Here is a 12,073-nt window from a genome sequence, read left to right on the forward strand (position 1 = left end):
TGCCCAGGGGAACAGAGAAGCTTTGGAGATGAGCACAGAGCACAGCGCTGCCAACTCTTTAACAGCCAGCAGAGCACACCTCCTCCCGGGGGGGCAGCTCTAACTGCCACACTGCTGCAGGGAGGACAGGTGAGGAGAGTCAGGACAGCTGCAAAAAGTCCATGAGACTTCTCAAAGGGGAAAAAAAGGAAAGAGAAAATAACCAAGATCTTTTTACCAGGCTGTCTGTGACACGAGCCATCAAAACATGAGAGTGGGTGATGGACAGCTGGGGAGAACAGTCAGGATTCAACAAAACAGTTCAGACAGCATGAAATCAGAATGAAAATGAACATTCGTCAAAAAAATCACTTAGTATTTTGCTTTGCCCGAGAGGTACCTCTGTGCCACAAGGTAAATATCCCATTCCACTGCCCAGACCCAGACCAGGACCACTCCTCTCCTGAAGGCGACTGCCACAGCCCCGAGGCAGGGTGAGGATGGACACCATCTCTTCTCCCGCTGGTGAACCTGGGGAAGAGCAGCTCCCTCTGATCCGACACACTGACTTTGGCAGGTATTCGAGTGGGCTGTGCTGCTCACACTCATGTATGGCAGGATGGGCTCATGGGCTTGTCAGAGCCACAGCGGGAGCTAAATCCAAAGCTCAGCCACCCCGACCTTCCTCTTCTGCTCCGGTTCCATAGAGGTAATGCGAGTTTTGAAAATAACTCCACATGACTCCCCTTTTGGGCCAGGGATCCCATCTTCAGTAGGGTTTTCCCTCTTTCCTTAAGGAAAAAGGAAAGGGCAGGGGGGAGATGGAGCAACTTGTTTCCCATCCGCCGGGAGCATTTGCTCAGCCCTCCAGCACTGGGAGGCAAATTATCTCTTGGTGCAAGGGCACAGAGTTCAGCACAGTTCTGCAGCAAAGAGCTTGGCCCAGGTCTCCCTTCTTGATCCCTGCTTTCTAACAAGCATCCCATTGCTGAGCCAGGATTTAAAAACAGGGCACCTACACAGCTGAGGAGACCCAGGCTCCCACTCCCTCCTCCTGCCTTCCACAGCAGACCTAACACCCAGGAAAAATAAGATCTGGGAGTCATCAGGCATAACATCTCATTTATTCCTTACAGCTGCCCCTGTTCTTTTCCCCATACCCTTATGGTCAAAATACAAGGTAATTAGTGTCCCCCCTGCGGGTACATTCTCCACAAGGTTTTGAAGGGCAGCTTGGAAGCAGAGCTCATCTAAATGGAGCCAGCTCTGAGATCTGCATCCCAAAGCTCAGCCAAGTCCTTGACAAAAAGTCAGTCTTCCCCAAGAAGCCACCTAGGACACAATTTCCATGCCCTCTGCCCTGTTCTCTAGCAATTCCCTTTGTCACATCAAAGGTCTGCGTTGTCTGATGGTGCAATTCGACAAACTGCTCCCTCTTGTTGCTTTACAGCACTCCTGCTGTCACAGTGCTGCCTCCAAAGCTCCCTGTTTCCCAACCCGAGCAAGGCTGCCCCAGCAGTCAAACATCAGAGAACAGGTTTACCTGACGCTTTACAGTCAGCTCCGGCACAGATCGCGCCCTGCACACTTTATGGTGCTACTGGAAGCTGGTGGCTACGGTTCAGGCAGCCGTGCATTTGGACAGGCACAGCCTCGTCCCACTGCCACAGCCCCGCACTCGGTCCCCTGAGCCTGAAGGCACATTCTTCATTGCCCTCCGAGTCCCAAACTCCAGAGGTTCCCATTCTTTCCTTTCTCCAGACCTCCATGTGCCCAGGCACTCTGCAGCATTTGAAACCATCATTACCCGCTCAGATCCCTGCTTTACTGCCTGCACTGTGCCCCATCCCCTGACTCAGGCCGACACAGCCCTCCCCTCCTTTTACTGCCCGAGCAGCCCTGAGTAACCCACCAGCACTGGGCTCACATCTGTTTGAGAGAGCCCCCTCCTTCCCCCCAGCTTGCTACAGCCACCTTTCTCGCTCCCCCAGAGAGCAGAGTTCAGCCAAAAGCATGCAGCTTTCCTCATGTTCTTCTGGAAAGAAGCTGCATCCCAGATCCAGCGGTGATCCCACACCTGTCACAAGACCAGCTCTGCTGTGACAGCCCAGAACTAGATGTCTGTTCCACGCTAACACAGGGGGGATGTAGTCCCCAACTAGCACCCCCAGCACACAGCACTAACAGACAGTTCTTAAAGAATTCCCATTGCTTCACAGCAAGGAGGGGTGTGTTTTCATACAACACCTTTCCAGCCAGCTCACTACAGCACAGCAGTGCTCCACACTTAACTCACTTCCCAGTACTTGCTGTCACATCATGCTGGGAACAGATTTCCTGGGTCAGAAAAATCAGAGCCAGGTAAGATTCATTTGCTTTCATGTCCTGCCTCAAGAACTCCTTGTGCGAGGACTGCGTGGTTAAAACTGGTGCCAGGTTTAGGGTACGGGATGTCCCACTGGGGCTCACGGATGGGTCAGCAGCAGAGGGTGTCACCAATTTCCAGAGCTGTGGTTGCCCTGACCGAGTACCAGACTCAGCCACAAACACTGTGGTAGCATAAAAGGGACAATCCCTGACCCAGAATAATCATGAACCGTGTTATCAGCATGAACTCAGATGAAGACATCTAGTTTTCGCCATGAACCACTTTATCCTTAAGGATCACAAAAATTGAGCTGACCAACTTCAGACAAAAGGCCAAGGCTAGAAAGGGACACCCTAAGACACAGTCAGAGCGACCCTGGCTGTAGTGAGGGAATAAACAAGTCAGAAGCAAAACACCTCTGCCATTTACCTTCCAGAAATCCTCAACAACAGAGAATTATTCCAGTAACCAAGGGCTTTTCTACACAATAACCTCTGCAGCCTGGGGCCATGCAGCCGTGCATTCGAGTACATGCACACCCAGTGTGTGCAGGCTGGCAGCTGAAACCTTTGCATACTTCTCTCTTCATTGCTGCTGAAACGTTTTGACTCCCCAACCCTACACTCTGGTTCTGCAACAATTCCCCCTACAGTCAAACTACAGTCTCAGGCACATCCCATTGCCTGCCCAGGATGGAATCCCCAAAGTGCGACTGTTCCCAATTCCATTTTTCCCGTAGGAAACAACGGGATAGAGAGGAATGTGTGCAGGCACTTCAGCAATGCACACAGCCGAACCACACAGGAACAGTGGTGTGATGTGGAAGGTGGTGAGACAGAAGCGAGTCCGCTGGGGTTGTCAGCTGCCAATTCAACACCTGGTAATGACAGAAGTGGTAGAGGAAATTCTAACTGCTTTTAATATACCAAGAAATAACTGCTACTTGCCTGAGGTTTAGAGTGGAATACCTCTTTATAACACAAAATTAAACTTCATGATGTCCTGGTGACCCTGTGTGACCCCTCTTCAAACAGATCACCATTCTGAAACCTCTCAGCTGCTTCTCCTGTGACACTGAACCCTGACAACTCTTTCACTGCCAGTGGTCCTGCTGCCTCTCCTGATCCATCACATTTTCATCACCACCTTCAGATGCCTGCTGCTCAGCAAGGTCAGTGAAGGATGAAGGAAAACAGGACCGTGACAACAGTAACCAGAGCAGGGTATTAAAGAACTGACAGCAGCCACCAGCCCTGTCCCACCTGCTTCACACGGCATCCCTGCAGCCACAGGCACCTCCTGAAAGGGGGGAACCTGCGAGAGCAGTTTTCAAATGTGTTTCCACAAAGACCAGGTGAGTACAGAAAACAGATTTCACAGGGAGAAAACCAGGAAAAAGGAGGAGGAGGAAGTCGGTCTGCCTGGCTACATGAAATTGGGATGACAACAAGCAGAGATGCAGGGCACAGCAGAACTGAACAGGAGCTTGAAGGTGACAGGAGGAAAAAACAGGCAAGATGAACTACACAGGTGTTCTGGACAGGAGACTTACATTGTTTAGGTCTTGATGAATTCTTCCTTATCAGTTATTGTGATGATTAATTCTATTTTCACATGGGCATTTTGTCAACATTTAAGAAGATGCACAGGAGACCCCAGGAGAAGCCCCAACACTCACCCAGGAACGAGGTGACGATCTGCAGACTGACAGCACATCGGGCGGGACAAGCTGGCAAAGAAACAGGATGGCAACCGGTTACATCACGTTTACAGCAATCCACAGCCACAGGCAGAGAAAAGCGACTATTTCATGCAGAGCTGGTGCAGAGCAGAGAGGTGGAGGTGAAGGAGCAGCTGACGGGGAGGCTGAAGCAGTGCCACCCACGGCAGGAGCTCTGCCCGCTGTTTGCAGGCTCAGAGCAAGTGGTGCTGCCGGATTTCCCAACCAGAAGCACTCCCAGGATCCCAGCACACAGAAACTTGTCCTTTAATTGCTTTTCAATTACTTCTTGTACCTTCATTGTGTGAGACTTCTGCTCTGCCTGCAGATGTCGAGAGATACTTTTCTGAAAGCGGAGCCGGTCGTTCCAGCTTGAAACAAACAGGATTTGTCTTTTGGGAAAGGTGCAAATTAGAAGCTCAGCACAGAAACTGAACTTTGTCCAGAAAGCCAGAGGAGCAGCAGGGCTCTGCAAAGGGGCTGGGCTCCAGCACAACCCCCTGCTCACCCCCCCACATCTCTCCCAGCACCTCCGAGCTGAGAAAAACTGTCCCACAGCCAGAAGGCAAGAGCCTGCCTGGGCCAGCTCTCGCCCTCGGGCTTAATGCCGGTTTGTGATCAGCACCTGTTGGCTCTGGTGACTGGCACCCTCTGAAGCACCACTCTGAGGGGTTTCATCAGCCTGAACCCACCCAGCCCAAATCACCACAGAGAGCAGAAAATATTAAATGTGTCACTGCTTTCACACTTGAAGTCAAAATAAAGGGCTAAAATTCACTTCCCTGGGGTAACCTGACAGATAAACCCCGCAGACACAACAGACCCTTACAGACAGCAAAACCCACCAAGTTCAAGGTAAAAGGACAAGCACAGTCACACATCAGAACGTCTGAACAGCCCCAACTGTGACAACAAACCTTCTTTTGAAAAAAAATTCAGAACCATGAAAACTATTGGGTTTTTAGACCAAAGCTTTCCCTTCCCCGGCGATCCCACCACCCGCTCCAGGGAAATCGGCCCCAGCCCCTGCGCTCACCGACCGCTAGGCCGGGGACACCACCACGGGTGCTGGGGCTGGGGCTGGGGCTGGTGCCACCTTCGCAGGAGAGAAATTCCTTCAGCCATCCAGAACAAAGCGAGTGTTTTAAAAGGAGGAATTCCCACTTGCTGGGTGAACCAAATCTCTGCCTGGAACATCCCTCAGTGCAGACCCCAGAGAGCTGGAGGACCTCCTGCCTAGGCCGCCCCACTGCAGACCATAGAGCCCTGGCAGACTGTCGGCAGGAAGTAGGCCCTGTGGGGGCCAGGGGGACCCCCGGGGGGGCTCCAGCACGTTGTCCCCCCCCAGCACCTGCCCACACTCCTGCCTGTCCTGTGAGTGGGGATTGGGGCCTGGGGGGATTCTTGGGGGGGTGTTATTGGGGTTTGTGGGAGTTGTGGGGGTTATTGGGGTCCTCGGGGGGGTTATTTGGGTCCTGGTGGGAGTGTAATGGAGTCGGGGGGGTGTCCTGGAGGGGTTTGGGAGGGTTATTGGGGTCCTTAGGGGGGGTCTTGAGGGAGGTATTGGTGTCCGAGGTGGGGGGATTGGGGACATCCTGGAGGGGGGTCTGGGGGAGGTATTGGGGTCCTGGGGGTGTCTTGAGGGAGGTATTGGGGGGAGGGTCTTGGTGCTTGGGGGGTGTTATTGAGGTCCTGGGGGTCTCCTGGGGGGGTAATGGGGCGTAGGGGAGTCCTGGGGGTGGGCTGGTAGGGTCCCGGGGAGATATTTGAAGGTCTTGGAGGGTAAAATGGAGAACTGGGGGGCCAATAGGATCTGGGGGGGCACGAATGATGTTGGGGGGTGTTGGGGGGGCTGAGGGTGTTTTGGAGGGACCTGGGGGTGGCAAATGCAGTTTGGGGGGATTGCAGGGGGAATTTGGGATTCCTGGGGGTCCCAGGGGTACCTGTTCCCCCCCCCCTCCCCCGGGTGCTGCTGCCCCAGGGGTACCCCGAGAGCATCAGCCTCAACTACCGCCAGTACCAGTGCTGGGACGCCATGGGGGTGAGGGACGGTGCCTCCACCATCACCAAGGCCACCCTCACCTGGGTGCTGCGGGGTGAGTCCCCCCGATCCCAAACCCCCCCCTTTTCAGCCCCAAATTGCCCTATGCCCCAGATCCGTGTCTGACCCCCAAATGCCCCACTTTTCCCTCAGCATTCCCCTGTTTGACCCCCAAACCCAGTTTTGATCCCCAAATCTCACTTTGACCCCCAAAAATATTGCTGCTTGACCCCCAAATCAGCCTCAGCACCTCAAAAATTCTATTTTTCACCCCAAAATCCATCTTGAGTCTCAAAATCCCCAAGTTTCACCCCAAAATCTGCTCCAGCACCCCCAAAGCCTCCCAGATTCACCCCAAAATCCTCCTTGGACTCCAGAATCCCCCATTTCTACCCATAAATGTTCTACTCTGAATGTCAGATCTCCTGCTTTTAGCCCAAAATTTATCTTGCACCCCCAGAATCCACCACTTTGACCCCAAAATTTGCTCCAGCACACCTAAAACACCGCAGTTTCATCCCAAAATCGCCTAGTTTGATGCCAAAACATCCCTGTGTGCAAAATCCTTCATTTTCACCCCCAAATCGCCCTGTACCCCAAATCCCCCTATTTTCACCCCAAATCCCCCTGTACCCACAATTGCCCCTTTTCACCCCAAACTCCATCATGTCCCAAATCCCTCAATTTCACCCCAAAATTCATGTACCCAAAAAACTCTCAGTTTCACCCCAAAATTCATGCCATGCCCAAAATCTTCCAATTTCATCCCAAAACTTTTTTGTCCAAAATCCACCAATTTCACCCTGAAACGCCTTTGTGTGCGGGCACTTGGGGAGCTCCAGAGGGGTCTGTAGCACAGATGGGGTGTCTGTTGAGATTTTGGGGGGCTCCCCACTCCCCTGGTGGCCGTGTCCCCCCTTTCGGTGCCCCCAGGGCAGGAGAAGGAGGGGCCCTTGTTGCAGGGGACCCCGCTGCGCCTCAAACCCCGCCGCGCCCACGAGCTCTGGGTGGAGCAGCAGCTCTGCTACAAGGAGATCCCCGAGGCCTGCGTGGGCTCCTGCCAGGCCAAACGCGCTGTGAGTGTCCCCCCCGTGTCCCAGAAATCTCAGGGGGTCCCCAACCTCTTTTTTGGGGACATCCTGGTGTCCCCAACTCAACACTGACCTCTCAGGTTGGTGGCCTCTCACTCTCCTCCCACCTTCAATATCATATTCATGGGTCCCTGTTGCCCCCCCACCATGTCCCCACCCCCTGCCACGTCACTTGGGGTGTCCCCTTGTCCCTTGGGGTGACATGCCCATGTGTGCCCCCCCCCCCGCCATCAAGCTCTCCAGAGCATCGCCACCAACCCCGGTCTCTACCAGGTGCTTCCACGTTTCAGCACCTTCATCTGGGAGGGGGTGAGCCCCAGGGGTGTCCCCAACATGTAGGGGAACATGGGTGTGTCCGCAAAGGTGAGGTGCCCCTTGTGACACTCCCCCCACACTTTTTGGTGTCTCCCTTTCCCCCAAGTCCATGTCAACGTGGTGCAGAAGAACCTGGTGCTGCTCATCTACCTCATGGGGATGGTGGAGGCTCTGATGGACAACCCCCGCCTCTACCTGGAGAAATACGTGAGTCTGGGGGACACCACCCCCAGACTGTCCCCTCCCCTGGGACCCCCTGGGGGATGTCACCAGCCTGTCCTGGTCACCCAGGGCTGCTGTAAACCTCCCTATGTCCCCATGTCCCGCCATGTCCCCAGTCTCCACCAGCTCATCCCCATCATCACGACGCATGTTGGGAGCCACCAGCTGTCCCAGTGTCCTGATGTGAGGCTGTCCCCATGTCCCCCCCATGTCCCACGCTGTCCCCATGTGTCGTGACAGCATCATGTTTGTCTTTGGGTTTCCTGGGGAAGGACTGCAGCCGGGCAAGACCTGTTGGGGAGCTCAGTCTTCTTTGGGGATGCTCTGTGGGACAGGAGGACATTTGCTTTGAGCTGCCAATATTTCTGGAAGGATTACCCACATCTGCCTTCCATCTGGAATGCTGTTCAGTGGCACTTGTTTTAAAAATAAAAGTAGTGTGCATGTGAATAGCTGTGTGCTAGTATACAGTGAATAATCTCCTCCTTTTTGGACTGAATGGCTTTATAATTTAAAATCTCCATTCAGTGTTACAAAACGGGGTTCCCTTAAAGATCCAAGTGCTCGCTGATGGATTCCTGGCTGACAAAATCCCCTCCCAGCTTGCCTAAATATTAAACCCTCTTTCAAGTGCCGTTCAGATTATCTAGTGTGATTTCTTCCAATTAATCGTTGTAGTCTAAAGTGTGTATTGTTCTTAAAAACTAGGGTCAGAAGTTCATAGAAACATCTTCTGTGTCTGGTTTAACTGAGTTAAAGCTGTTGTTGTGTCAGGTGGAGGGTTTCTAATGCTGTTTTTCCTCTCTCAGCGGGAGATGACCGTGCACATCTCACCTCCAGGAGCCAGGACGCTGTGTGCGGGTTCCAGCCCGTGCTGTCCCCAGAGCTCGTGCCCTCGAGGTGAGCAGGGAGGGCGTCACCCCGCGAGGGGTTGGTGTGTTGCAGCCGTCGGTGCTGTGAGGGCTGGGGGATGGCAGCGGGGTGGCAGCGGCTGTTGGGGTCCCTCATTTGCACAGCCCCGCCCCCGCCCGCTGGGGAATCTCTGGGTCCCTGGGGCAGGTTTTGAACGGCCCCTCCCAGTTGGGTCAAGGGACCCAGCGCAGCCAGGAGATGCATTTGGAGCTGCTCGGCCTGGCAGAAATCCCTTGGTACCTGTGATTCAGAAGAGGCAGAATTTGGACCCACAGCTCTCCTTAGGTGAAATTTGTATTTTCAAGCAGTTTTTTTTCTCTCCCCTGCTAATCCAGTATGGAATATGAGCCAAAACAAGAAGCTGGCGCTGTACACACTGCACACTCTTAAGTCTTTATTTTAAAACATGTGTGAGGTCAAGCTAGGACATGCTTTGCAATTTGTGTATTTACTGCAGCGAATTTTCTGCTCTTCCTGGCTGTTTCCTGTGGTTTTCAGCTTGCTTTACTTCCACAGAAAGAAATACTGTGTATGTGAAAGAGGCCGTTAAGAATCTTCCCTTACGAGGTTTTTTTTATGTGCTCTGCTTTTAAATGACAATCTGTATTATTGATGCCAGTGTTTACAACAGCTTTCTGATTCCTTGGTTGAAGTATTCTGAGCCTAATCCAGCCACGTGCGTTGGTGGCTGGGAGAAAGCCAACAGGTCGTCACAGCAAATGTTCCCAGCCGAGTCCTGACGTGGCTTCTGCAGCGGGGGGACGGACAAAGGAAGGATGCTTGTGATTCGCTGTGATTTGCAAACAGTCTTTGAGTTCTAATTTCCATCATGTTTTTACTCTTCCCTTCTTTCCAGGGAGTGAAGCTGATTTCAGCTCTTCAAAAGGCATGTGCAGTATTGTAGTGCCTGAACACCAGGTGTCTGCTGCTGGAAACAAAAGATCTTTTTCTCACAAGTAAGCAAAGCAATTTTTCCTGGGTAGTGCAAGTGTTGCTAGTGCAGAGATAGACTGCTGTGTGAGGTCTTGCAGCTAAGACATACAGTATCAGCACTGTGAGTTTTAAAACTGTTTGGGTAACACTGTGCTCTCGGTCAGCACTTACACTGATGAGAACTGTGATAGGAGAAAGGGGAAAAAAATGCTGTGTTTGAAGAACAAAAAGTGTTTTCACCAGGTCTTTTCACCTAAAATCCAATCCCTTCGAGGCACACGTTGGACTTCCCCACCCTTCTGCATTACCCACCAAGTGCACCCAGGTCCTTGGGCAAAAGTAATCCCACACATGGGCTTACATTTACCCACTGCAGGAATAACTGAGACGGTCTTCCCCAGCATATTTTTAATGCGCACTGCAGGGACTTTATCACCATCTACAGCATGTAGAAAGTTTGACTGAGCAGGGCCAGCCTGGTTGGCAGATCCTCTGGGACTGACTTACCAGGTGGCTTTTGCTAAATGCACATCCCAGTGTTTGAAAGTTCCACCCCCCATTGCTCTCAGGGTGGTTTTTAGCAACCTGTTGTATTGCTCAGTTTTCCCAGAGGCTGGTTTGGGATTGCGGATGTGATACACCCCCTCAGTGCCATGTTCTTTGGCCCAAGTGTCTATGAGGCTGTTTCGGAAACGAGTCCCATTATCTGACTCAATTCCTTCTGGCGTGCCATGCCGCCACGGGACTTGCTTCTCAAGGCCTAAAATGGTGTTCCGGGCAGTGGCATGGGACACGGCGTAAGTTTCCAACCAACCAGTGGCTGCTTCCACCATTGTAAGCACATAGTGTTTGCTGTGCCGAGTTTGTGGGAGCGTGATATAATCAATCTGCGAGGCCTCCCCATATTTATATTTTGACCATCGTCCTCCATACCAAAGGGGCTTTAACCGTTTGGTTGCTTGATCGCAGCACGTCTCACACTCATGGATCACCTGTGCAATAACATCCATGGTTAAGTCCAGCCCTCGGTCACGAGCCCATCTGTATGTTGCATCTCTTCCCTGATGGCCTGAGGAGTCATGGGCCCAGCGAGCCATAAATTGTTCACCCTTATGCTGCCAGTCCAGATCTACTTGAGACACCTTGATCTTGGCAGCCTGATCCGCCTGTTGGTTGTTCTGATGTTCTTCAGTGGCCCGACTCTTGGCTACATGAGCATCTACACGACATACTTTCACAGCCAGGTTCTCTACCCCAGCAGCAATATCTCGCCATCATTCAGCAGCCCAGACGGGTTTGCCTCTGCACTGCCAGTGGCTCCGTTTCCACTGCTGTAACCACCCCCACAGCACATTTGCCACCACCCATGAGTCAGTGCAGAGACAGAGCACTGGCCACTTTTCTCGCTCAGCGATAGCCAAGGCCAGCTGGACGGCTTTCACCTCTGCACACTGACTCGGCAGGCACGGGCCAGGCACCAGCACGTTGCAGTGAGCTGTGTCTCTCTGGAATTACCTGGCTGACAGCGTACCTTTTCCAAATAGTTTACTAGCTTTTTGGGATTCTGCACCTGCTCAGGAGTGAAGTTCCAATACACCGGAGGTGCCTACTGTCCTGGGCACTTGCCCATGCTGTCCCACACCCCCAGCCACTCATAATTCTCCAACCTTGGGGTAGATCTCTGGGTGATACTCTTAAATAGTTGCTTAACCCTGAACAAAGCCTGAACCCATGCAGGAGCACACCGGCTCCCAGCAGTAAGACGACAATGTTAGTCTCAGTATTCCGAGGGTATTCAAAATTCCCCAAATTCTCAAACACAGTTGTAAGTAGCCTCAGGGCCGACAACTTCATCGTGCCATAAATCAGTGTTACATAGTACAGCAAAACAAAAATCTTAATCCAACTCCCATGGGTGGTGAGCAGCAGCAGGGGGACTATGTACAGCAAATGAGGTGATGAAATTTTGAGGAGACAAGCGACCGACATTATGCCCAGCAATTGATAAGCCAATATAAGGAATGCTTCTAACAAACTGTTATGACACACTGACCAGATCTGTCATTATCTCAACCCTTCGAGCCCCATGCTGGGTGCCAAAAAGGACTCTTGTGGTCTGAACTCAGTCGGCAGCCAAACACCATGCAGCCAGTCACTCACCCTCCCTCCGTCAGGGGAATGGAGGAAGAGAGTGGAGGGACACATGGAAAACTCATAAGTTGAGATAAAAAAACCACCAGTTTAGTGATTGTAACAAAATAAAACAATCATAAGAAAGTACAAATGGGTAATGCACAAGGCGATTGCTCACCACCCACTGACCAATACCCAGCCTGCTCCCGGCCAGTAATCCCGACAGAACGAAGATCCCACCATTGCAAAACTGGAAGCAAGAGAGAACACACCTGCTTTATATCCTGAGCATAACGTCACGGGATATGGAACACTCCAATGGCCAGTCTGGGCCTGGCACTCCGGCTGTACCCCTCCCA

The sequence above is a fragment of the Strix aluco genome, chromosome 12, assembly GCF_031877795.1.
Source record: "Strix aluco isolate bStrAlu1 chromosome 12, bStrAlu1.hap1, whole genome shotgun sequence".
Taxonomy (NCBI): Eukaryota; Metazoa; Chordata; class Aves; order Strigiformes; family Strigidae; genus Strix; species Strix aluco.